This window comes from Malus sylvestris, chromosome 11 (assembly GCF_916048215.2).
Source record: "Malus sylvestris chromosome 11, drMalSylv7.2, whole genome shotgun sequence".
Classification (NCBI taxonomy): domain Eukaryota; kingdom Viridiplantae; phylum Streptophyta; class Magnoliopsida; order Rosales; family Rosaceae; genus Malus; species Malus sylvestris.
In genome coordinates this window covers 25,795,338-25,819,305 of record NC_062270.1, presented here as the reverse complement: position 1 = coordinate 25,819,305, position 23,968 = coordinate 25,795,338, and the positions used below count along the sequence as shown (strand labels likewise).

The following is a 23,968-nucleotide window of genomic DNA, read 5'->3' as shown; positions in this document are numbered from 1 at the left end:
GACGAGGCCGAGGAAGAGGTCGAGGCTATGCACAAAATTGAGGTCAATCTCAAAAGTGGAGATCTACTCGAGGAAAGGCGCATATCCAGCGTCGCAGTTGCATGCAATATGGACATTATGCTAATGAATGTTCATATAAAAATGGTGAGCATGTCAACATGGCAGAATCAAGTGGAAATGCTGGTGAGGAATTTACAGTCTTACTAGCACACCATGATATCAGTAGCCAACAAGATGTTTGGTATTTGGACTTTGGTGCAAGCAACCACATGTGTGGAAAGAAAGAGTTTTTTTCCAAACTCAAAGATGTGCCTTATGGATCTGTGAGTCTTGGTGACTCCTCAAAGTTGCCAGTTGAAGGCAAAGGAAAGATCAAAATCATCCAGAAGGATGGTAATGAAGAATACATCTCCGATACCTACTACATACCAGGTATGAAGAGCAACATTCTGAGCATTGGTCAACTGCTCCAGAAAGGGTCTGTTAGACATATGGAGAATATGCTTTTCACTCTCAGTAATGCAAGGAGAAAGCTTATTACACGTGCTCAAATGTCAAAGAATCGAATGTTCCCGTTGAAGTTGAACACAAAGATTGGAAGCTGCAACATTGGTGTGATGGAAGATGAGTCATGGAAATGGCATTTTCGGTTTGGCCATCTTCATTTAAATGGCCTAAAGTTTTTGTCAAGTGGAGAAATGGTTCGTGGTCTACCCTAGATTGAAGCCACACACCAAGTATGTGAAGGTTGTGTGCTTGGCAAACAAGCATGACTATTGTTCCCTGTTGGTGATACATGGAGAGCAAAGGCACCACTGCAGTTAGTGCACACAGATATATGTGGTCTGTTGGATCCTATGTCCTATGGAGGTAATAGGTATTTTATTACCTTCATTGATGATTTTAGTAGGAAGACTTGGGTTTACTTTCTCAAGGAGAAGTCGGCTGCCCTAAGAGTCTTCAAGGAGTTTAAGGCACTCACAGAAGCTAAAAGTAACCACAAGCTTGTGGCTGTGAGATCAGATAGAGCTGGAGAGTACACCTCCAATGCTTTCCAAGCATATTGCAAGGAGCAAGGAATTAAGCATCAACTGACTGCTGCCTATACCCTACAACAAAATGGGATAGTCGAAAGAAAGAATCGAACCACCATTGACATGACAAGGTCCATGCTTAAAGAGAAGAATTTGCCAAAAGAATTGTGGGCAGAAGCTGTAGCTTGTTTAATTTATTTGTTGAATCGATGTCCAACAAAGAGTGTCAAGAGGATGACACCACAAGAGGCTTGGAGTGGATATAAGCCGAATGTTGCACACCTAAGAATTTTTGGGTGTGTTGCATATGCTCAAGTTCCAGAGGCCAAGAGGAGGAAGCTTGATGATCGAGGGGAAAAATGTGTGTTTGTGGGCTATAGTGAAGACTCTAAGGCATACAAACTCTATAACCCATTAACTGGCAAACTAGTGGTTGTTAGATATGTCATCTTCAGTGAAGAAGAGGCATGGAAGTGGAACAACAAAGAAGTCAGTAAAGAGAATATTGTTTCCCCTGATTTTGAAGAACCAGAAGTTGTACCATTAGTCGAGCAACAACCTGCTCAAACAATCACAATAACTCCATTGCACAGACATGCAAGGAGTGGCCCTACATCCAGTGAAGAAAGCAGCTCCTCAACTCCAGTGAGGCTAAGAAGTCTCATTGAGATATATGGACAAGAAGAAGAAGAAGAAACCAACCTTTTCTGCTTGTATGCAGACCACGAGCCTTTCTCATTCAATGAAGTTGTGGAAGAAGATCGTTAGAGAATAGCCATGGAGGAAGAAATCCATGCCATCGAGAAGAATGACACTTGGGAGTTGACAAAGCTCCCACCAAATCAGAAGGCTATTGGTGTCAAGTGGGTGTATAAGATCAAACGCACTGCAGATGGGAATGTGGATCGGTACAAATCAAGGCTCGTAGCGAAGGGCTACAAACAAAAGTATGAAGTGGACTATGATGAAGTTTGTGCTCCAGTTGCAAGACTTGACATGGTAAGATTGCTAATCTCTCTTGCTGCTCATCATAAATGGAAACTTTATAAACTAGATGTCAAGTCAGCCTTCCTTAATGGAGTATTTGAGGAAGAAGTGTACGTGGAACAACCAGAAGGCTTCCAAGTACAAAGAGAAAAAGAAAAGGTGTATAATTTGAAAAAGGCTTTATATGGCCTCAAGCAAGCACTGCGAGCTTGGAACTCAAGGATTGATAACTACCTTCACCAAAATGGATTTCAGAAATGTCCATACGAGCATTCAATTTACATAAAGAATGGTACAAAAGGGGAGTTCTTAATTATTTGTCTCTATGTAGATGACTTGTTGTTTACAGGAAACAATGAAGCAATGTTCCGTGAGTTCAAGCAATCTATGTTCAGTGAATTTGAGATGACTGACAATGGATTAATGTCATACTTTCTTGGCATAGAGGTGAAGCAAGAAAATGATGGTATCTACGTCTCTCAACAAAAGTACATGAGAGACATATTGGAGAAGTTCAATATGGACAAGTGCAATGCTGTCAACACTCCAGTTGCAACTGGATTGAAGCTGTCTAAGGAAGGAGAAGGTGAGTTTGTATACTTAACCATGTACAAAAGCTTGGTTGGAAGCCTAAGGTAACTTACAATCACAAGGCCTAATATAGTTTATGGCGTTGGACTCGTGAGTTGGTACATGGAAATACCAAGGGAGTCTCATTGGCTGGCCACCAAGAGAATTTTCAGGTACATAAGAGGTACTCTAAACTATGGTATGTTTTATAATTTTGGTGAAGATGCAAAATTATTTGGTTATTCAGATAGTGATTGGGTAGGTGACCAAGATGAAAGGAAAATCACAACTGGCTATGTGTTTTTTTTTGGATCAACAGTTTTCTCATGGACTTCAAAGAAGCAATCAATTATTGCTTTGCCATCGTGTGAAGCCGAATACGTTGCTGTAGCCTTAACTATGTGTGAGGCAATTTGGTTAAGAAATTTGTTGAAGTCAGTGTGTCATCCACAAGTGGAATCGATTGTGATTCATGTGGATAACATCTCAACTATCAAGCTTGCTAGGAATCCAATCCAACATGGAAGGAGCAAGCATATTGATACCAGGTTCCATTTTTTGAGGGACCACGTGAAGCAAAAAACAATTGAACTTATCAATTGTCACACGAAGGAACAAGTAGCTGACATCTTCACAAAGCCACCACCAGTTGAATCATTTCGCTTGCTACGTGAAATGCTAGGCATGAAGGTATTTTGATTTGAAGGGGCGTGTTTGGAAGTTTAAATCAAATACAGTAGCCGAAAATAGTGGAACACTTTTCAGAAATTGTTGGAACACTTTTCAGAAAGTGGTGAAACTATTTTTAGAAAAGTTGCATGTGTGTGTGCATCAAAAGGTGGTGCATGAGTGAAAGGGTGTAAAGATGGTAAACACCATCATTGATTGCATGTGTGTGTGTATTTTTTATTAAAAAGCACTTGAGTGGTTTGTAACTTTTGCATGTATAATTAAGCCTCTTGTAAGGCTTTAGAAAAACCCATCCAAATTCCTATTCCATTAGAATCCCATTTCCATTTCAGCTTGTAAGCAATTGAGTTTGTAAACTCTTATTAAATATATCAAAGTGTTTGCTTGTTTGCCGTGCAGTTTGTCCAACACAAAAAGTTTGCTTCTTCATTTATTTTTTTTCTTTGTCCAATTGTATTGAGAGTGATAGTGAGAGGTGTGATAAAGTTAGAAAACTTATCAACCAAATATTTTTGGTATTGAGTTAGTAAACTTTGAAATACCAATAGAAAGAAGGGGTGAATGCTAATATTCAGTTTATTTTTTAAAAGCCAATGTTTTGTGTTCTTCAAAACTAAAGTTTTACTGTCAATGTTATACGAGAAACTAATATGTGAGTGATGGGAAGTATTGATGCCTAGTTTAGAAGCTGCGAGTCGAAATTGAAATTTTCTTCAACTGCCCTGTCCATATTACACAACCTGACCTCCATTTGAAATCCGGGCATCAGCATAACCGGTGCAATAACAGTTTTCCAATCACATTTTCTTACACGCCTCAAGACTCATATTGAGGTTCACAAAAGCTTCGCCACTGTCCAGTAACTTTATATTCTCCAAAACTAAAAACTTTGTCGTTCGCACAATTCAATTTCGCTTTCCTCACACACCCATCAGCTCTATCTCGCAAACTCCAAGCCTGCAGATTCTTAGGCTCAAACCCTTTCAAACACTTACAAACCGGAGAAGCATTAGAGTCACAAATACCATCCAGACCACACTCTTTAAAACTGTCACATTGGTCTTTTGGTTTGAAGTGTTGAAGTTCCCTAGTTGAACACACAGTTAATTGGGAGTACATAGGCTCTAAATTTCCAATTATCGAATAGGAGTAGTAAACCTTATCATATTTTGCAACGAAGTTGAATTGAATGGCTCAATTTGATTCAGTCATCTCCGGTACGCCACTGAACCTTTCCCCGTTTTAGGGCCTGCGTTTTATGACCTATTTGTTTCACAGGAAAGTCTCTGGGAAACCGTTGTGGTTTAGCTTGAAAGAAAAGTCCTCCGTGGATGGGTCTTCCTTGCTTTTCCATGAAGTTATGTACCTGTCCAAACCTGTGTTTAAAATCCATCCCAACTTCATGTCCAGCAGCAAAGTGTTTGTCGGGTAATCAAAACTTTGCCAAAGAAACTCATCATGGTATGAATTTACCTCTCTGAGGACAAGATTGTCTGGATCTAAAAGCTTGAAAATCAGATTCGTAGCTTGGGTTTCATTGGATGACCATGTCATCTTTCCTGTTTCTCCATCAACAAGGGCAAGGTTGCCATGATCACCAATTTTCAAAGTTGCTTTTGATGAATTCCAATGCAGGGCGTCTCGATTGGCTACCTCGATTGGCTACCCAAATAACGGTTTTTTCTTCGGTTTTTTTGTACCATATTCCCAAGTACCACAATGAAATCCTTCCCGACTTGAACAACCCCAACTCGAAAACACCATTGGCAGAGACTAGGGTTTCATGGTTTTGGAGAAATTCATTTCGGGACAAGGTCTCTTTAGAGGTTGCAGTTGGGAGAGTAAAGTGTTGGGATTTTATGTTTATTTAAATTTATTAGAGTTAGTTTTCTGATTAACTTTGGTTTTCCATTTTTATGGAGAAAATATTTTCTTAAACTGCAAGGTTTTGTTTTGATTTGGGAGACCTATTCTTTCTCAACAAAGTGGCTTTATTCCCTTGTTTTCTGGCCTGATCTTTTGGGCGTGATTTGCTCAACTACTTCAACGTTAAAGTCTTGCAATTGTGTATAAACACTAAGGTTTTCTGCTACGTAAAGAAATACTGAGAAAAACTATGAAAAACTAGAAGAACTTTGAGTATAAGAGTGGTGAAAGCTTTGGATCTTCCTTAGTGCAAAGGAAGGTCTATATAGAGGTGTTTTCTGGGCTGTTTTATCCTAGGGACGTCGTGGTACTTTAGACTGCTTGCACAACTTGGGTAGAGCCACAAAACATCTTAAAGAAAGCGACATTGTCCGCAACTCAACCCAAAGAGAAGTCTGCAATATTTGATTTTCCTAGTAACTTCGTTCTTTATTTTGAATTTGTGCAGTACGATCAACACTTTTAAGACGTTACTTATCTGCCATGGACACTGAAATCAATCCCTTTGTCGCTGATTTGAACAAACCCACCAAGTTTGTAGGACTTCACTTTAGTTGGAGGCAAAAGATGTTGTTTTTTCTGACCATAAAGAAAATTGCCTCAAACTGCACCTCTAAGATGCCACTACTACTTGAATATCCAACTACTGAATAATTTAAATTGTTGGACTAAAAATGACTTTCTGTGCAAAAACTACATATTAAATGGCTTATATGATGATCTCTATGATTATAATTCTTCTTGTACTTCTGCTAAGGAACTTTGGGATGCTCTCCAAAAGAAGTATGATACTGAAGAAGCTGGAGCAAAGAAGTTTGCAGTCAGCGTTATCTCAAGTTCCAAATGGTGGGTGACAAACCTGTGGAGGCCCAATCACATGAGTTATAGAAGATTGCTCATGAGATCGTGTCTAAGGGAATGAACTTGGATGAGCAATTCCAGGTTGTTGTGATCATTGACAAACTGCCACCAAGCTGGAAGGAATTCAAGAAAGATCTGTGACACAAGACAAAGGAGTTTTCGCTAGAGAGTTTGATCATGCGTTCTCGGATTGAGGAAGAGGCGAGGAAACAAGACATGAAAGAGGAAGTCCTGGTCATCTCCAATGCCAACAAGAAACCACACTCGAAGAACCATGCAACTGTAGTCCTCAAACCTATGAAGGTACATAACACTTATCGAAACAACACCAAAAAACTACGCCCCTCTCAAGAGATGAAATAGGTGAGCTATTTTTGTGCTACAACTATGACAAACCTGGACATCTTGCTCACAATTGTCACAACAAACGAAGAGTTGCTCCTCAAACCAACCTCAAAGAGGGTCAACTCATTGCAATGGTGTCCGAGATCAACTTAGTTGATGGATTCGAGGGGTGGTGGGTGGACACAGGTGCTAGACGCCATGTCTCCTATGATTGTGGGCTTTTTAAGTCATACACTGAAGCTGAAGACATGAAGGTTTTGTTAGGTGATTCTCACTCAACTAATGTTGCTGGAGTAGGGGATGTTGAGCTCAAGTTCCCCTCAGGAAATTTAGTAATACTGAAAGAGGTGTTGCATGTTCCAGAGATAAGAAAAAATTTGGTTTCTGGATACCTTATCAACAAAGCTGGGTTTACTTAAACTATTGGGGCTGATTTGTATACTCTCAGAAAGAATGGTGTCTTTGTGGGAAATGGGTATGCTACTTATGGCATGTTTAAGTTAAATGTTGATGTTATAAATAAAAATGTTGCTTCTGCTTATATGCTTTATTCCTTTAATAGTTGGCACGCTATACTTTGTCATGTAAATAAGAAACTAGTGAAACAAATAAGTAATCTAGGACTGCTTCTTGAACTCTCATTAAGCAATTTTGAAAAGTGTGAATTCTGTAGTCAAGCTAAGGTCACTAGAGCTCCACACAATCAATAATTAGATAAACTGAGTTACTTGAACTAATCCACACTGATATCTGTGAATTTGATGGGGTAATTACTAGAAATGGGAAACGATATTGCATTACCTTTATAGATGATCACTCTAATTATTGTTATGTTTACCTGATGAAAAATAAGAGTGAAGCTTTTGACATGTTCAAATTATACTTAGCTGAAATAAAGAATCAGTTCAATAAAAGAATAAAAAGGTTATGTAGTGATAGGGGACTTGAATATGAATTTGGGACTTTCAATGAGCATTGTAAAAACCTAGGTATAATACATGAAACAACTGCACCTTATACTTCACATATGAATGGTAAGGCCGAAAGAAAGAATATGACACTTTGTGAATTAACTGTTCTTAATTCTGGTAGTGCCTCATATTAGTAGGGTGAAATCTTATTAACTATCTGTTATGTTCTCAATAGAGTTCCTTCTTCAAAAACAAAACTCCACCATATGAAATTTGGAAGAATAAGAAACCTAATGTGTCTTACTTAAGAACATGGGGTTGTTTAGCATATGTATGCAAACCTGATATTAAGAAATCAAAGTTAGCAAGTAGGGCTTTTGAATGTGTTTTTATTGGCTATGCATCCAATAGTAAAGCATATAGGTTCTATAACTTGAAAAATCATGTTATTATTGAATCAAATGATGCTGACTTTTTTTGAAAATAAATTTCCTTTTAAGCTTAGCAATAGTGAGGGTTTAACCTCCACTAATTTGGGGTTGTCTGGAATGAGCAACTATGCTCTTAGTGGTTCGGTTGAAACTAGTTTTGAACCAAGAAAGAGTAAGAGGACCAAAGTGGCCAAGGATTTTGGGACCGACCTCCAAACTTACACACTGGAAGAAGATCCTAAAATACTCCAAGAAGCCTTGACTTCGTTGGATGCAGATTCATGGCAATAAGCCATAAACGATGAAAAGGATTCACTGGAATCCAACAGAACGTAGCACTTGGTTGATATTCCCCATGGATGCAAGACCATTAGGTGTAAATGGATACTAAAGAGGAAGCTAAAAGCTGATGCAACTGTGGACAAGTTTAAAGCCAAGTTAGTAGCTAAAGGGTTTAGACAACAAGAGAATGTTGATTTCTTTGATACATTCTCACCAGTCACTAGAATTACTTCCATACGTGTTTTGTTTACATTAGCCTCGTTATTTGATTTAGTTGTGCATCAAATGGATGTTAAAACTGCTTTTTTGAATGGAGAATTAGAGGAAGAGATTTATATGGATCAACCTGATGGCTTTATAATAACTGGCCAAGAACATAAGATTTGTAAGTTAGACAAATCACTCTATGGCTTAAAACAAGCACCAAAACAATGGCATGCTAAGTTTGATAGTTTACTCATAAATAATGGTTCCAAAATTAATGAAAGTGATAAATGCATGTACATCAAATATGTGAATAATTTGTGCACTATAATTTGCTTATATGTTGATGACATGCTTATCTTTGGATCTAATATTCATATGGTAAATGAAGTAAAGTCACTGTTATGTGTTAATTTTGACATGATGGATCTAGGAAATGCGAGTGTTATTCTTGGTATTAAGGTTAGTAAAACCGAGAAAGGGTTTTCTTTAGATCAATCAAATTACATAGAAAAAATTTTAAAAAAATTTGGTTATTTTGATTGTAAGCCCGCATGTACGCCATATGATCTTAGTGTGAAATTTTTCAAGAACACTAGAGATAGTGTTAGACAAACTGAATATGCAAGCATTATCGGAAGTCTAAGGTATGCAACTGATTGCACTAGGCCAAACATAGCCTATGCAGTGGGGGTTTTGTGCAGGTTCACAAGCAATCCAAGTGTTGAGCATTGGCGTGCTATTGAAAGGGTAATGAGATACCTTAAGAGGACCATTAACTTTGGTCTATGCTATAAAAAGTTTCCTAATGTCCTTGAAGGTTACAGCGACACTGACTAGAATACACTTTCAGAAGACTCTAAAGCCATAAGTGGCTATGTTTTTAACATAGCTGGGGTTGCAGCTCATGGAAGTCTAAGAAATAGACCATTCTTGCTCAGTCAATGATGAAATCTAAAATAATAGCACTAGCAACAGCTAGTGAAGAAGCAGGATGGTTGAGAGATCTCCTGTATGATATTCTTTTGTGGGAAAACCATTGCCTGCAATGCTTACTCACTGTGATAGCGCAGCAACGATTGCTAAGGTTGAAAATCGATATTATAATGGGAAGAAACGACATATTCGTCGAAATTATAGCACAATGAGAGGGTTTCTTTCCACATGAGCTGTCAGATTAGACCATGTAAGTTCTGAAGATAACTTGGCTGATCCTTTGACAAAAGGATTAGCACGAGAGGAAGTTTGGAAAACCTCTAATGGAATGGGGTTAAAGCCCTTGTGAGTTGAGTCACTTGTGATGGTAACCTAACCTTTGGACTGGAGATCCCAAGAAATTAATAACAAGTCATGAAGTGTTATGGATTCATGCCATACTTCTTAAAAAAGTTATAGTTAAACTTGAGTGGATGCATGAAATCTTGTAACATATGTGAAGGATGGGTTATAATACTCTTAATGAAAACTATACTCTTGTGGAGTGAGATACTTAGTTACAGGAGTATCTTTGATGGTTTCACCTTTGTGATGGTGAAGGTGAAGGTGAGGCCGCCTACCATGAAGTTGTGGGGATAACTTCTAGCACTGTCACTAAACTGGGATACAAGCACATGGCCAAATCATGCTGGCTTCGAGCTTCACCCAAGAAGGGTTGTGTGTGCTTTGTTGTCAGAGTTTGAGTTCAAAACTAAGTGTTACTCATGTTGGTCTGAAGCTTAGGCACTATGTAATGGTTCAAGTTACATAACACCATTATGTATGCACAACTCTATGATGATATACTCAAAGAGCAAGCTTTAAATAACCAAGTGGGGGATTGTTGGGATTTTATGTTTATTTAAATTTATTAGAGTTAGTTTTCTGATTAACTTTGGTTTCCTATTTTTATGGAGAAATTTTTTCTTAAACTGCAAGGTTTTGTTTTGATTTGGGAGACCTATTCTTTCTCAACAAAGTGACTTTGCTCCCTTGTTTTCTGGCCTTATTTTTTGGGCGTGATCTGCTCAACTACTTCAACGTTAAAGTCTTGCAATTGTGTATAAATAGTAGGGTTTTCTGCTACGTAAAGAAATACTGAGAAAAACTAAGAAAAGCTAGAAGAACTTTGAGTATAAAAGTGGTGAAAGCTTAGGATCTTCCTCAGTGCAAAGGAAGGTCTATACAAAGGTGTTTTATGGGTTGTTTTATCATGGGGATGTCGTGGTACTTTAGACTGCTTGCACAACTTGGGCAGAGCTGCGAAATGTCTTAAAGAAAGAGACATTGTCCGCGACTCAACCCAAAGAGAAGTCTGCAATATTTGATTTTCTTGGTAACTTCGTTCTTTATTTTGAATTTGTGCAGTACGATCAACATAAAGCAAGGCATAGAATAGTGAAATAACATTTGAAAAGCTTTCATTGTTGCACCGAGTCTATTCGGGTCCTTCGATCTCTCGGTTAAAGCGTATACATTAGGGCACTGGGTTGCTTGATGTTGAAGAAAATTTGCTACACCATTGATATATCGGTGAAGAGAAAATTAATAACAATTTGAGAAATAAAAAGCCGAGAGCTATATCTGGTTGGAAAACAGACTTGCCACAGTTTAGGCATGTTAATAGTCGTAGGTTTTACTTTTGCTCTATATTATGTACAGTGAACACGCACAATTGATAAATCGTTGGGATTCTTTCTCAAAGTGTCCACGGTATCTTTGGATTCTTTTACTTGAGCTCGTTAGGATTTGAATTACTTTCTCCAATTTTGTATTCCCGGCCGTTTGCTCTATCCTTCCCAGTTTACTTCTTTTTATCATTTATGTTTTATATCTTTTCCAATATAATTACTTGGATAAATCTGGCTATTTCACCTTTTCCCATCTTTTTAAATTCAGTCGACGTAATTTCATGGGTTTTTTTAGAAAAAGGTATTTGCTAACCCGAAAAATTACACGGACTAGGTCGAAGTAATCTACGAGCTAACTACGTCTTTGTGTGGATGATTGCTGATACAGGTGTGCCAATTCGTTACCGAGGTCGGCCAAGCGAATAAAATGGGTGTGGTGGTCTGATGATGAAACGCGCTACTGACTTCTACACCGAGCGACATCGGCCAAGAAAGGAACACTCTCGACCTTGGATTCTAAAATCTGAATACAAGGTTATGCATTTTGTTACTAAGTTTAATATTCTGCACCAGGTTCAGTCGCTTCAACTATAAACATAGGTGCACCGAATCGATATCAACCTGTAGGGACAAAGATATGTAAAGGAAATGAGCGTCTTTATGGTAAAGTTGTTCGGTTGTCTGAATGTCAAACTCTAAATGATACATGGGAATAACCGATCATAGAACACCTCACTTCGCCAAGAAAGCTAATGAAGTGACCTCTTTTGGCTAAAGAATTAGATACTTTTCGTCAGATGAGACTTGGAATAGATAACCAGTCGACACAAGAGTAAGTGTAGTTTAACCAAACTAAAAGAAACTCCTAAGTGAGCTAATTCTACAGCTCAAGTGATATTCAATTGAACTGATTTGTAGCCCCTTTTTCAACCTAGTGATGCTTAACCAAACTAATATGTGCTAATGAAAGTTAGTGAAGTTGTTAGTATTTTCCTCAAGAGTGTGAGAGTTTTGCATATAACATTTGTTTGTGTGTTGAGTTGAAAGTTCTTGTTTTGTTGCATGGTCTCTTGTATTTAAAGAGACATGGTTGGACACGTGTGTAGAGCTAGGATATTATAGGACTGAAAAATATTGTGACAAGTTTACATGGATAATAAAGGTATCCAATCAACATGGGTGAGTCTGTATAGGCTTTAACAATTCAAGGAAAACATTATCTGAACTAGGACACCCTGGCACCAAGTTTCCAGCCGAATGGGAAAAACAAAGTCAGTAGGATTGTAAAATTTAGAGTTACAATCTTGATCGCCTTGGTTGATAAGATTTCAGAATTTTATCCTATTATTATTTGGTGATCACCACGTGCTAATCATAATAAGGGGCGATAATGACTGTGTGAATTGGATGAGGAAAATATGGAGATTATCACATCTTTTATTCCATATTGAAGATATAATTCACCTCTACTTGGTTAATCTTTGGCTGAATTGACTCCAACATAATTCTTCAAGATAATTAGTACGATAATTAAGACTGGTAGTATTATCTAGGAAACAATTGACAGATCTTTAAAATCGAACTTGATCTCCAATGATTCAACCATGCATAAAAATGAATATAAGTATCGATTTGACTTAGTAGGCCAAAAACATATGAGCACCTTCCAACGAAGTTCTTCAAACTGGAGATGGAACGAAATTTAAAGAAATTAGGAGGTCTTGGAGAAATGGTATTGGCCCATTGGAAGTGGACTTAGTACGAAGGAAGAACTTAAACCCAGTGATCAGAAACTAATATCTCAGCATGACTCAGATTAAATCATCACAAAGGAAATCACCACAAGCAAATATTATTCACACTAAGAAAAACACTTAAAAAAAGGGGGGAAAGAGAGAGAAGGAAATAGAGGCGTTCTACCTCATCCACCTCTATTAGTGGCTATTTTCGTTAGGGAGGGAGTGTTTTTTGAAACAAGATAATATGAAACTTATTTACATATGATTTAAATGTGTGGAGAGTATATGAATTCCATATCAATGAGATAAGAGACCTTGCATGAGCTCATAACTAGTTGAGCTATTCTTCATATTGTATATTAGTTTTAAGGTGAAATTTTAATTTTTTTTATAGTATCAGAGCATGTCCCACATATAAATTCCAACGAAAACACTAACAAAATGGACTCAAAGATATTTTATTTCTTAGGTAGCGTTTTTTCACAATGCCATTTTATCCTTCTTCACAGTCCTTACTTTTTTTTTAATAACAAAAAAATCAATTAAGACCACCCATTATTTGAGTCTCCCTTTTTGTTTTTATAGGTTGGTGTTTTTTGTTGTGATGATTCAAAATATGTCATTTAGGCTTTCATTAGAAGTACTGGAATCACGAACAAAAAATTCAAAGTTGGAAATATTTAAACAAGAGTCTCTTAGGGTTTTATTAATTTACTATAAATTCTAAGTGTTAAGACTTTAAATTCATAACACTTTTTAATATAAAGTAAAAAACAATATGTGAAGAGGGAGATTAGATTTTAGGGATCTCATGATTATGATGAACAAAATATTTTTAATTACTTGAATTACAAGCCACTTATAAGATAGACTTGTGTACGCTCCTATTACCACCAATTATTTCCATCTTAACCACACTATATGCAAAGATGGAACCATAAAATACCAGAAAAATATTTCATAATGTTGAACAATTGTCAATTCTTCAAAAATTTCAGAAACTCTAGCCGCTCTCCTCTCTCACTCCTTCCTCTTACTAAAATCCTAATCCCAAAATCCATAGCCACCGGCCCCTTTGTGAGAACCCGTATTTTATATCTTCAGCTAGTGAAAATCACTGCTATATTTGTATGACAGGAGCTTGTTTTCCAGGATTTCGAATCCACTGTCGATTTACATCACCACGCAGCAACAACGGATCAAGATTAGTTCATTTGGTTTTGATCCGTAGCCACCCAAGCCAACGAATTAGAGGCTAGTGTTGGCCGCCTCATTTGTATAAACAGGAGCAATGCTCAATGTATTTATACCATCAAGTAGCATGCCATGTAAGAGTGTTCACGTAGAGAATGAGGGGAAGGGAAAAGAAAGGAGAGAGAGTGGAAGAGAAAGAATTCACTTGGTGGGGTTCAGTAGATAGCTTGTCTTGACGAGGTTCTAGCTATCGATTGAGGTGAGTGGTTTATATAGTGCTACAAAACTTCTTATTTTTCATACATACAAAACCACAAAGTATTGTGGGTTTTATCTATTTCCAAATGTCCCTCTATTTTAAAGTCAAGAATGTTTGATTTCGTGTATTGTTTGATATGTACAAATACATATTGTGTGGATTGTTGAGATTGTTCATGGAGCATGAGCACTTTTGCGTTGGGTTATCTGGGTGATAAATGTATGGATAAGAACTTTAATGTTGGGTTATCCGAGAGATAAATGTATGGCACACGAGAACATTAGGGCAAAAAGGCCAATATTAGGGTTAGGTTGTGAGTTGCATTTTATGAAGGATAACGAACTCGTGAAGGGATAATGTGATGTGAAATTATGTGGCTAAAACTTTGATATTATTATATATTTTATAGTGTGGGTACAATTAGTCAGCTTGACTGCATATCACATATTCTACTCACTACGCGACGATGGTTGTTGCTCACCCCTTACCCCTTTAGTTTCAAATGAGTAATTTGGCAAGACAGGTGTTAGAGAGAGATGAGTTTGTGTTAGAGGAGGGAGATAAGATTTTTTATTTATTTGTGTACATCTGTAAGGATTTTCAGATTTTTTGAAAAAGATTGTTTCATTTTCATTATTTCATTTTGGATTTTTATCATAAATAGTCCTTGAAATTGATCCACCCTATCCACGTGGCAATATTTAATTAGACTTGTAGGACCCAGTCATGTGCCATGTCATCACTTAACAAATTTTTTTACGGAATTATAACGGAAGGACTAGACTGATTTGCGACACCTATTTTTAGGACTACGTTGATTGATTTTCAATTTCAATGACCATCTTGATAGAGTGAGTCAATTTCAGGGACCATTTGTGATTAAAACCTTTTTATTTTTACTCATGTACCGGGCGTGGAATTATTTTATTCACTGATCCCGAGTCTAGGGCATGACACCTTTGCTCTGGCTTGGGCCAGTGATAGCCTTTCTCTTTCTTTTCTAGCCTTCCTCATTCCTTTTCTATGGATTGCAGAATATCTAACTTTCATTTTAGTATTTCTATCAATAAGTATCTCCTTGGTGTGGTTATTTGTGAGTTTCTCCTATTAAGTATTTTAATTTGTGTTGGTGTGCTATTGGTTCCTCCAATGTCTACTTGTTTATTATAATAGGCATCTTTGTCAATGTTGTTCAACCATAATTCATGTTGGTATGTGTTTGGATTAAAACTGAACTTTAGGCCCAAGGATGGAGTCGGCCCAAAACGGGGCCTAGAGGAATAGAAGATCAAAACCCAGCCGAAACTTGGGAAGGCAGGAAAGGGCATTTTCTGACTTGATACAAATCACAAAGGCCACTTGCCTACCTACCCAAGGACCAAGTGGTGTAGACTGATCAGACTGCACAGCCCATAAAGTACTTTATGGTGGCATTACATGTAATAAAGCTGATGAGTCATCACCCTCAGACCGCATTCGGGCAAAGCTGTTGCTACAGGAAGCCGAGTCAAGTCGTCTATAAAAGGAAGAAGAGAAGACAGGAGCAAGGACACTCAAAAAAACAAACACTCAAACAAACAGACACTCAAACAAACAAACAACTGCAAGCCAAAACTCTGCTCAAAGCCAGATTTGCCTTCCAAACGAAGCTGTAGTCAGCCAAGCCTTCATCCCATTCGGGACCAACCTTTATCCCCCGCGGGATACTCTTTTCTCCTAAACTTTGTAATAGCTCTGCTACCCTGCTCTAACTTGTTGTAGTATCGATTCACCCTTTTGTATTCTCCTTCCCCTCTCCACCTCTAAGCTTCCAGACCTGTGACAGAACCACAAAGATAGGGACCTGCAAGACGATCAGCCTTAATTGATAAGGTTTAATCTTGCCCGACCTGCTTTGTTCTATCTTTGTCTTCTCTTTCTTTAAAGTCTAGCAATATGTTGTATATTTTTAGTATATGCAAGTCTGTTCCTAGCAAAATCACTATGACAAAGCTTTCTCAATACTTGGATCCGATTTAAATATATCTTCGATGCTTAAATCAGATCCAAGTCCTAAGCCCGCAGGCATGTAAATCTGATTAGTTTAAAAGTCCTTGGCCTCAAGGCATAAAAAAGAACTTTATGTGGACTTAACCCATCCACGACAATCCTTGATAAACGAGAAGTCCGAAGTTACTTGGGGCGCAAGTAATCGACCTACCTTCTAGTTTTCTTTCTATTATATCATGATTATCATAGAATGCTTAAGTATGGGATGAACTCTAATGGAAAGCCTCAAGGCCTACACCTAAGGCCTCACAAAGGCATCCATTTGGATTCATCCTATTCAGCGATCTTAAGAGTCTAAGCATAAGAATGAACTCTGATGGGAAGCCTCAAGGCCTACACCTAAGGCCCCACAAAGGCACCCATTTGGGTTCGTTCTATTCCTTGGATTCGGGTAATCAGAAATATAATAGTTAGAAGACTCCTACAATCACAAGAATAAATATTATGTGTTCGAGCACTGGTTTAGTTATTGATGGGAAGCCTCAAGGCCTACATTTAAGGCCTCACAAAGGCACCTGTTGTAACTAACACGGTTTCTTGGATACATATATATATATATACAATGAAAGAACGACAACCATTTTACATCTGCCATGCTAAAGATGGCAGTGGCACGCCTGAGCACCTAAATGTAAACCTTGATTGTGAGCCTCAAGGCCTACACCTAAGGCCCCACAAAGGCACCTCTCAAAGTTAACGTTGTCCTTCTCTTTCAGCCTTACCCGAAGAGCCTTGCCCGAAGAGTCTTGCCCGACAAGACTTGCCCGACGAGACTTGCCCGACAACGCCCAGAAACGAAGCAGAAGCCCGACAGCAGCCCTCAACTGGCGCCAACCTCCAAGGGAGCTGTGTGCTCGTCGGCCAGGAAACATCCCCAGCGGAAATTCCTACCACGAACATAGTTTTGGCACGCCCGGTGGGACAAAGGCTTCCAGATCTTGCATGTCCAAAAAGAAGAACCATAAACTCGATAAAAGGAATCCTAAGGAAGGTCTTCTCCAAATGGCAGGACAATCAGAAAATCCTTCTTCCCCATCTGGACAGGTGGTTCCAGATAGCCCGACTGCATCTGAAATATCACAAGGAAAGGGAAGCAATGAAGAATTACAAGCTACAATGATCCAAGTGTTAAAAAGCATGGAAATGATCTCCCTAGAAACAAAGGGAGAAGTAAGCAGACTTTGTATGCTCACAGGGAATCTACAAAGAAGGCTTGATTTGGAGTTCTCTACTCCAAAGGGTGCTCAAGGAAGTGGAATGAGCCAGGTTATCACAAGAGATGAGCCAATCATTCCCTTATTTCCACTACTAGAAGAAACAGGAGATAGGGGAAAGAAAAAAGTAATTCCTGAAGGAAGTCAACCAGTGATGGAGCCGATCCTGGAAAAAGAGTTTCCTAGTTTCCCATTATTATCATTTAATAAAAGGGGGCAGAACGAACAGGAAAGGATGAGGTACGGAATGCCAGGTATGATGGGAGAAACTAGTGGAAAGGAAACTACCACTACTACTACCACTACTGCGTCAGATAAACCTCCACCCTATAGACCACCCCCGATGGTCAATAAAGGTGGAGGATCTAACTGGAGAAGGCCCGAACCAAGGAGAGAAGCAAATGCGGGCAATGACCGGAGCCCGAAGATTGGATCAGCTATCCTCGGTTACAATGATAATTTAGCCACTCAGCAACTAAGGGAGGAGTTGGCTGAGTTAAGAAGGACGGTGACTCAAAACGCCCAGCCGCGGGCTCGCCCAGTATTCAGGATTACTTACCAGAAGCCGTATCCTGAACATATCGACGAACTAAATCCATTCCCTCTCAACTTCAAGATGCCCGCATTCCCTACCTTCACAGGTGAAGACAGCAGTGTGTCTTCCAGAGACCATATTTTCAAATTCTCCAATCATTGTATGGCGTATGAGGACAATCCAAACTACAAATTGAGGTTGTTTGGAAATTCGTTGGCAGGATTGGCGTCTCAATGGTATTCTCTATTACCCCCTAACTTTATTGCCAACTGGGGGCAAATGGAGATGGCTTTTCATGAACAGTTCTACAGGATAGAGCCAGAATTGACCATCAATGATCTAGTGGAGGTAAAACAATACGATCATGAATCCACGGAAGACTTCATGATGAGGTTCAGGAGGACCAAGATGAGATGCCAATTCCCCGTTAATCAAGCACAGCTCATATCCATTGCTCAAAGGGCTCTAAAATTACCTCTGAGAAAAAGGTTTTATGATGCACAGTTCAGTGAGCTACAAGAACTCGTGATTGCTGCCACGAAGTACGAGAGGTTGTTGCAAGAGGAACAGCAAGTGAAGCACACTTCCAAAGTCCCTCATTTCTACAAAAGCAAGGCTACTATTCACCATGTGGAGGTGGGAGAAACCAGGCCCGAACACGAAGATGGTCGTGAGGAAGAAAATATAGAAGTATGTGCTGCTGAAATGACCACACCCTTCAAACCATTGACGATAAAAGGATTAGCCCAACCTGTCAAGGATCAGAAGATCGTGATGAATGATGGTGGTTTCGTCCCCATGAAGCCCCCAAAATATCAGAGCTATTCGTTTGATTTAACCAAGGCACCGGAGATCTATGAAGAGTTGGTGCGGGCGAGAGTAATTTTGCCCGACAGTGCCACAAAGATGCCCAAGCCCGAAGAAATCAGGGGGAAGAAGTATTGCAAGCTGCATTATACCTTCAACCATTCTATAGTTAATTGTGTCCAGTTTAGAGATTGGGTACAAGATCTTATAGTGAAGGGTAAGCTGCTACTTGATTCACCCCAGGCCAGTATGATGGTGGATACTAACCTTTTCCCAGAAGCTCCTATAAATATGATCAACCTTATTTTTAAGGAGTCGGGATCATCAGCTGAGTAAGAGTGCCATGAGGGGGACCAGAGGGCTAGAGGCGGGTTCTAAGGTTGTCAACAATAAAGGTGGAAAAGCAAGTAGACAAGGGGGTAAAGAGTTGCCCGAAGCTAGTTCAAACAGAGCAAAGCATGAAGCAAATTATATATCCATTCCAATATAAAAGGGAGTCGCAAATCATTCTACTCTAAAAACTTTACATCTTTACATAGAGTGATTACTCTGGAATGATATGTTCGCATGATGGTAAAAATCCTACTAGGTTCGGCCAAAATAGTATGGCTATTTACAAGTTCGGACTTGGCTTGTTCTAGCTCCGAAGTCGCTTTTTCTACCCCTTCGATTTGGTGTTCAAGGGTATCTAGAAGAGTTGCTCTTTCTGCCTTTAAGGCAATCAGTTGCTCTTCAAGCTTCTGGATTTCAGAAGAAACCACTTTAACCCTCTCTTTGGTCTGCATGCTTTCTTCCATCAGCCGTTTAACTTGGGTAGAGGAGTTTGATTCTTTCTCCATGAAGCATTTTGCCCGGTTAGCCTGTCTCTCCGCTCTCTGGTATTGTTCCCTGAGAGCCCGCAAGTTCTCGAAGAAGGAGAGAAAAGAATCATGCTGAGGCTTGGACAAACGACCAGTTTTGAAAAATTCGGTTATGACCTTCTCAAGATCACAAAGAGCCTTGAGACTAAATGACGCGGTGAATTCTTTCTTTGCCCATTCTTGAAAGATTTGCTTTTGCTCCAAAGACATGGAGGTTGCTGAAGGCTGCGTTGAAGATTTCAGCCGCGTCTCAAGTCGCCCGAGTGCTTCAAAGAGTTTTGGCAGCTTGGCAGGATCAGAGGATGAGAAAGGAGGAGGGTCCAGCCCGATAGTTCTCTCCGATGAGACAATGTCTATTGAGGGGGTAATTTCTGCCTGCTTAGTCTGCTCAACTCCAGATAGGGAGGTACCAATACCTCTAGAAGATGAATGAGGATGGGGGCGCTTTGATTTACGAGCTAATGGAGGAGGGGAAGTTTCTTTTGAAGCTTGCTACAAAAACCAAAAGACTCGGTCAAGTTGATTCAAATACAGGTTGAAGCAAATGAGGTTCTGGAGAGAAGAAGTTTACCTGACTCAGCTCCGGGGTTTCACCAGAGAATGTACTAACTCTTGGTTGGGAAGAAGGTTCTTCACCGCCAGCAGGAGGAGCTGCGCTTGAACCTATGCCTGCATCCTAGTTATATCCAAAGAAAGCAGTAATTATCAACAAAAGGGTCACCAGAGGAAGGAGCAAGAAGAAAACATTCCAGTACCTGAGTCTGATTTGGAGGAGGAGAAGAGGGTTCATCAACTATCCGGCAAGCAAACGCCTGCGAAATGGCAGCATCTGAAGTAACAGGGATCTCAGGAACTATGGGTTCCTTATCTGAGACCACTAGTGAGGGAGGTGGCTCATACACTGGAGACGGCTGCAGAAAACATGAATAGGAGTTAATTGGGTAGCAATGTGCAGAATTTCAATAAGGAAATAATAACTCACCAAAGGATCATCTTCATCCACGAAGTGTAACATCACTCTTGTGGACGGATCAAATTGAGAAGAAGGGGTCGCATCTAGAACAGTAGAAGAGGCCATGGATCTCAGAGGAGGTCCCATAACTCTTGAAAGTGGCGGAGTTATAGCTCAGAGGAAGGAAGGTGGTAGAAGAACTCGAACTCCCGGTGGTAGAAGACGGAACCCAATCTTGAGTAACATCTACTGTCCTGCCCGACGGCCTCAACCCGAAGACCTGGGCCATATCGAGAATGGTGGGAGACATGGGACCCATACGAAAATCAAAGGTATTTGTGCCCGTATTCCAAAAGAGGAGAGCAGAAGTGAGCAATTCGGGCTTAGGGACAATGGAAGTCTTCGAAAGCACAAGTAATTCATAAATACCGTTGCTCATCCATTTTTGCTTGAAAAAGGGCTCCAATTCATCAACCCACTGGGCCCAGGTAGGATCATTCATCAAGGGAAAGCCTCGACGATGTAATGACCATTTAGAGGAGAAGATGCCCGACCCGGCCAAATAGGGATTTGGGGTAAACCAGTTTCCCCTAGGCATGTTGTCTTCCACTACTGAGGGGACCCGAGAAATCCAGGTGGGACCCAATGACTATACCCCATGCATCTCGAAGAATAGTTCAGGGTGTAAACCTGCCCGCGGACGATGCAGCCCGTTGAGTAGACGGCGTAGGGTGGCGATTCCGTCGCCGGACTCATAAGATGGTGGGTTTTGGCTGGATCCTGAAGCCATTTGGTGAAGATAGAGAAAGAAAGAGGATAAAATGCAACCTTGTCGGGCAACAGAGAAAAGTGGTGGGGAGAAGTAGGGATTCCTTTCGCAGAAGTGCAATCGCAAGGTATTCGTGGGTTTAATAAAGAATCTCTTTCAATTAATATTGGCGCCTGGAATTCCAGGTTTAATATCAATTGAAGGGGGCACTGTTTGGATTAAAACTGAACTTTAGGCCCAAGGATGGAGTCGGCCCAAAAGGGGGCCTAGAGGAATAGAAGATCAAAACCCAGCCGAAACTTGGGAAAGCAGGAAATGGCCTTTTCTGACTTGATACAAATCACAAAGGCCACTTGCCTACCTACCCAAGGACCAAGTGGTGTAGACTGATCAGACTGCACAGCCCATAAAGTACTTTATGGTGGCATTACATGTAATAAAGCTGATGAGTCATCACCCTCAGACCGCATTCGGGCAAAGCTGTTGCTACAGGAAGCCGAGTTAAGTCGTCTATAAAAGGAAGAAGAGAAGACAGGAGCAAGGACACTCAAAAAAACAAACACTCAAACAAACAAAAAACTGCAAGCCAAAACTCTGCTCAAAGCCAGATTTGCCTTCCAAACGAAGCTGTAGTCAGCCAAGCCTTCATCCCATTCAGGACCAACCTTTATCCCCCGCGGGATACTCTTTTCTCCTAAACTTTGTAATAGCTCTGCTACCCTGCTCTAACTTGTTGTAGTATCGATTCACCCTTTTGTATTCTCCTTCCCCTCTCCACCTCTAAGCTTCCAGACCTGTGACAGAACCACAAAGATAGGGACCTGCAAGACGATCAGCCTTAATTGATAAGGTTTAATCTTGCCCGACCTGCTTTGTTCTGTCTTTGTCTTCTCTTTCTTTAAAGTCTAGCAATATGTTGTATATTTTTAGTATATGCAAGTCTGTTCCTAGCAAAATCACTATGACAAAGCTTTCTCAATACTTGGATCCGATTTAAATATATCTTCGATGCTTAAATCAGATCCAAGTCCTAAGCCCGCAGGCATGTAAATCTGATTAGTTTAAAAGTCCTTGGCCTCAAGGCATAAAAAAGAACTTTATGTGGACTTAACCCATCCACGACAATCCTTGATAAACGAGAAGTCCGAAGTTACTTGGGGCGCAAGTAATCGACCTACCTTCTAGTTTTCTTTCTATTATATCATGATTATCATAGAATGCTTAAGTATGGGATGAACTCTAATGGAAAGCCTCAAGGCCTACACCTAAGGCCTCACAAAGGCATCCATTTGGATTCATCCTATTCAGCGATCTTAAGAGTCTAAGCATAAGAATGAACTCTGATGGGAAGCCTCAAGGCCTACACCTAAGGCCCCACAAAGGCACCCATTTGGGTTCGTTCTATTCCTTGGATTCGGGTAATCAGAAATATAATAGTTAGAAGACTCCTACAATCACAAGAATAAATATTATGTGTTCGAGCACTGGTTTAGTTATTGATGGGAAGCCTCAAGGCCTACATTTAAGGCCCCACAAAGGCACCTGTTGTAACTAACACGGTTTCTTGGATACATATATATATATACAATGAAAGAACGACAACCATTTTACATCTGCCATGCTAAAGATGGCAGTGGCACGCCTGAGCACCTAAATGTTAACCTTGATTGTGAGCCTCAAGGCCTACACCTAAGGCCCCACAAAGGCACCTCTCAAAGTTAACGTTGTCCTTCTCTTTCAGCCTTGCCTGAAGAGCCTTGCCCGAAGAGTCTTGCCCGACAAGACTTGCCCGACGAGACTTGCCCGACAACGCCCAGAAACGAAGCAGAAGCCCGACAGCAGCCCTCAACCGGCGCCAACCTCCAGGGGAGTTGTGTGCTCGTCGGCCAGGAAACATCCCCAGCGGAAATTCCTGCCACGAACAGTATGGACATTACATGGTTTGTTGTCAATTCTTCTTTGGAGTCGTCGCTGCTCATTGTCAAAGAGTGTCTTCATGTTCATTATATTGCAGGTCTTGTGCATAGAACTTCTCAAATGCCAATTCGTGAAAAGTGTTTGACTTTTTAATTAGGAATGAAGTTCCTTTGTCATTGGAGTGCCTTCTTAGTCTTCAGAGTTTGGGTGTGGGTGATTTCAAGACTTGGATCCATTTCTTTGCTCATCTTCCGGGTTTGTCTCGCGCTCAAATCTACAAGTACGGAGTCAACTAGTTTGCCCAAGTTGGTCTTTTATATTTTGGTAAAGTGTCTTTAGATTGAAGGCCTCTTTTGAATATTATCTCTATTGTCTTATTTGATATTTGTAATTTTTTTTCAGACTCATTGATATTTGTACAAGTTCTTTATTATACAATAAAATCACTGTCGTTACGTCTAAAAAAATTGTGTTTTATTGGTGTTGAAAACCAAATTTTGTTACTTCTTTTTATCTTATCTCACATACTTTCTCCATTTTCCGAAAATATGAAAGCTATGATCTAATTATTTGTTAATAACAACCAATAAATTAAGAAAAAAAAAAACCAAAAAACTGAAATTTGTTAAATTGAATTGAACAATGTATACTTCCACTTGTTCGTTGCGAACGAAAACAATTACAGAGATGCACATGTGATATATATATATATATATATATTGAATTTTCAAACAAAGTCTAGTACGGACAGCTGCCTCTAGTGAACCCATGCTGTCTCCTACCAACTATATGTGTGCCCGAGTTCAAATATCTCCACATAGAAGCA

The 23,968-nt window shown here is 39.7% G+C and overlaps 1 long non-coding RNA gene and 1 pseudogene across 1 annotated transcript; both read right to left on the bottom strand.

The window, feature by feature from the left end:
• Positions 1–16,483: 16,483 nt before the first annotated feature.
• On the bottom strand, positions 16,484–23,131 carry LOC126588310 (uncharacterized). Its single transcript, XR_007611410.1, has 2 exons — positions 22,876–23,131; positions 16,484–16,713 (listed from the first exon to the last, which is right to left on the bottom strand). It is a non-coding gene; the product is annotated as an uncharacterized LOC126588310 (long non-coding RNA).
• Positions 19,858–20,582, bottom strand: LOC126588308 (uncharacterized; annotated as a pseudogene).
• Positions 23,132–23,968: the final 837 nt, after the last annotated feature.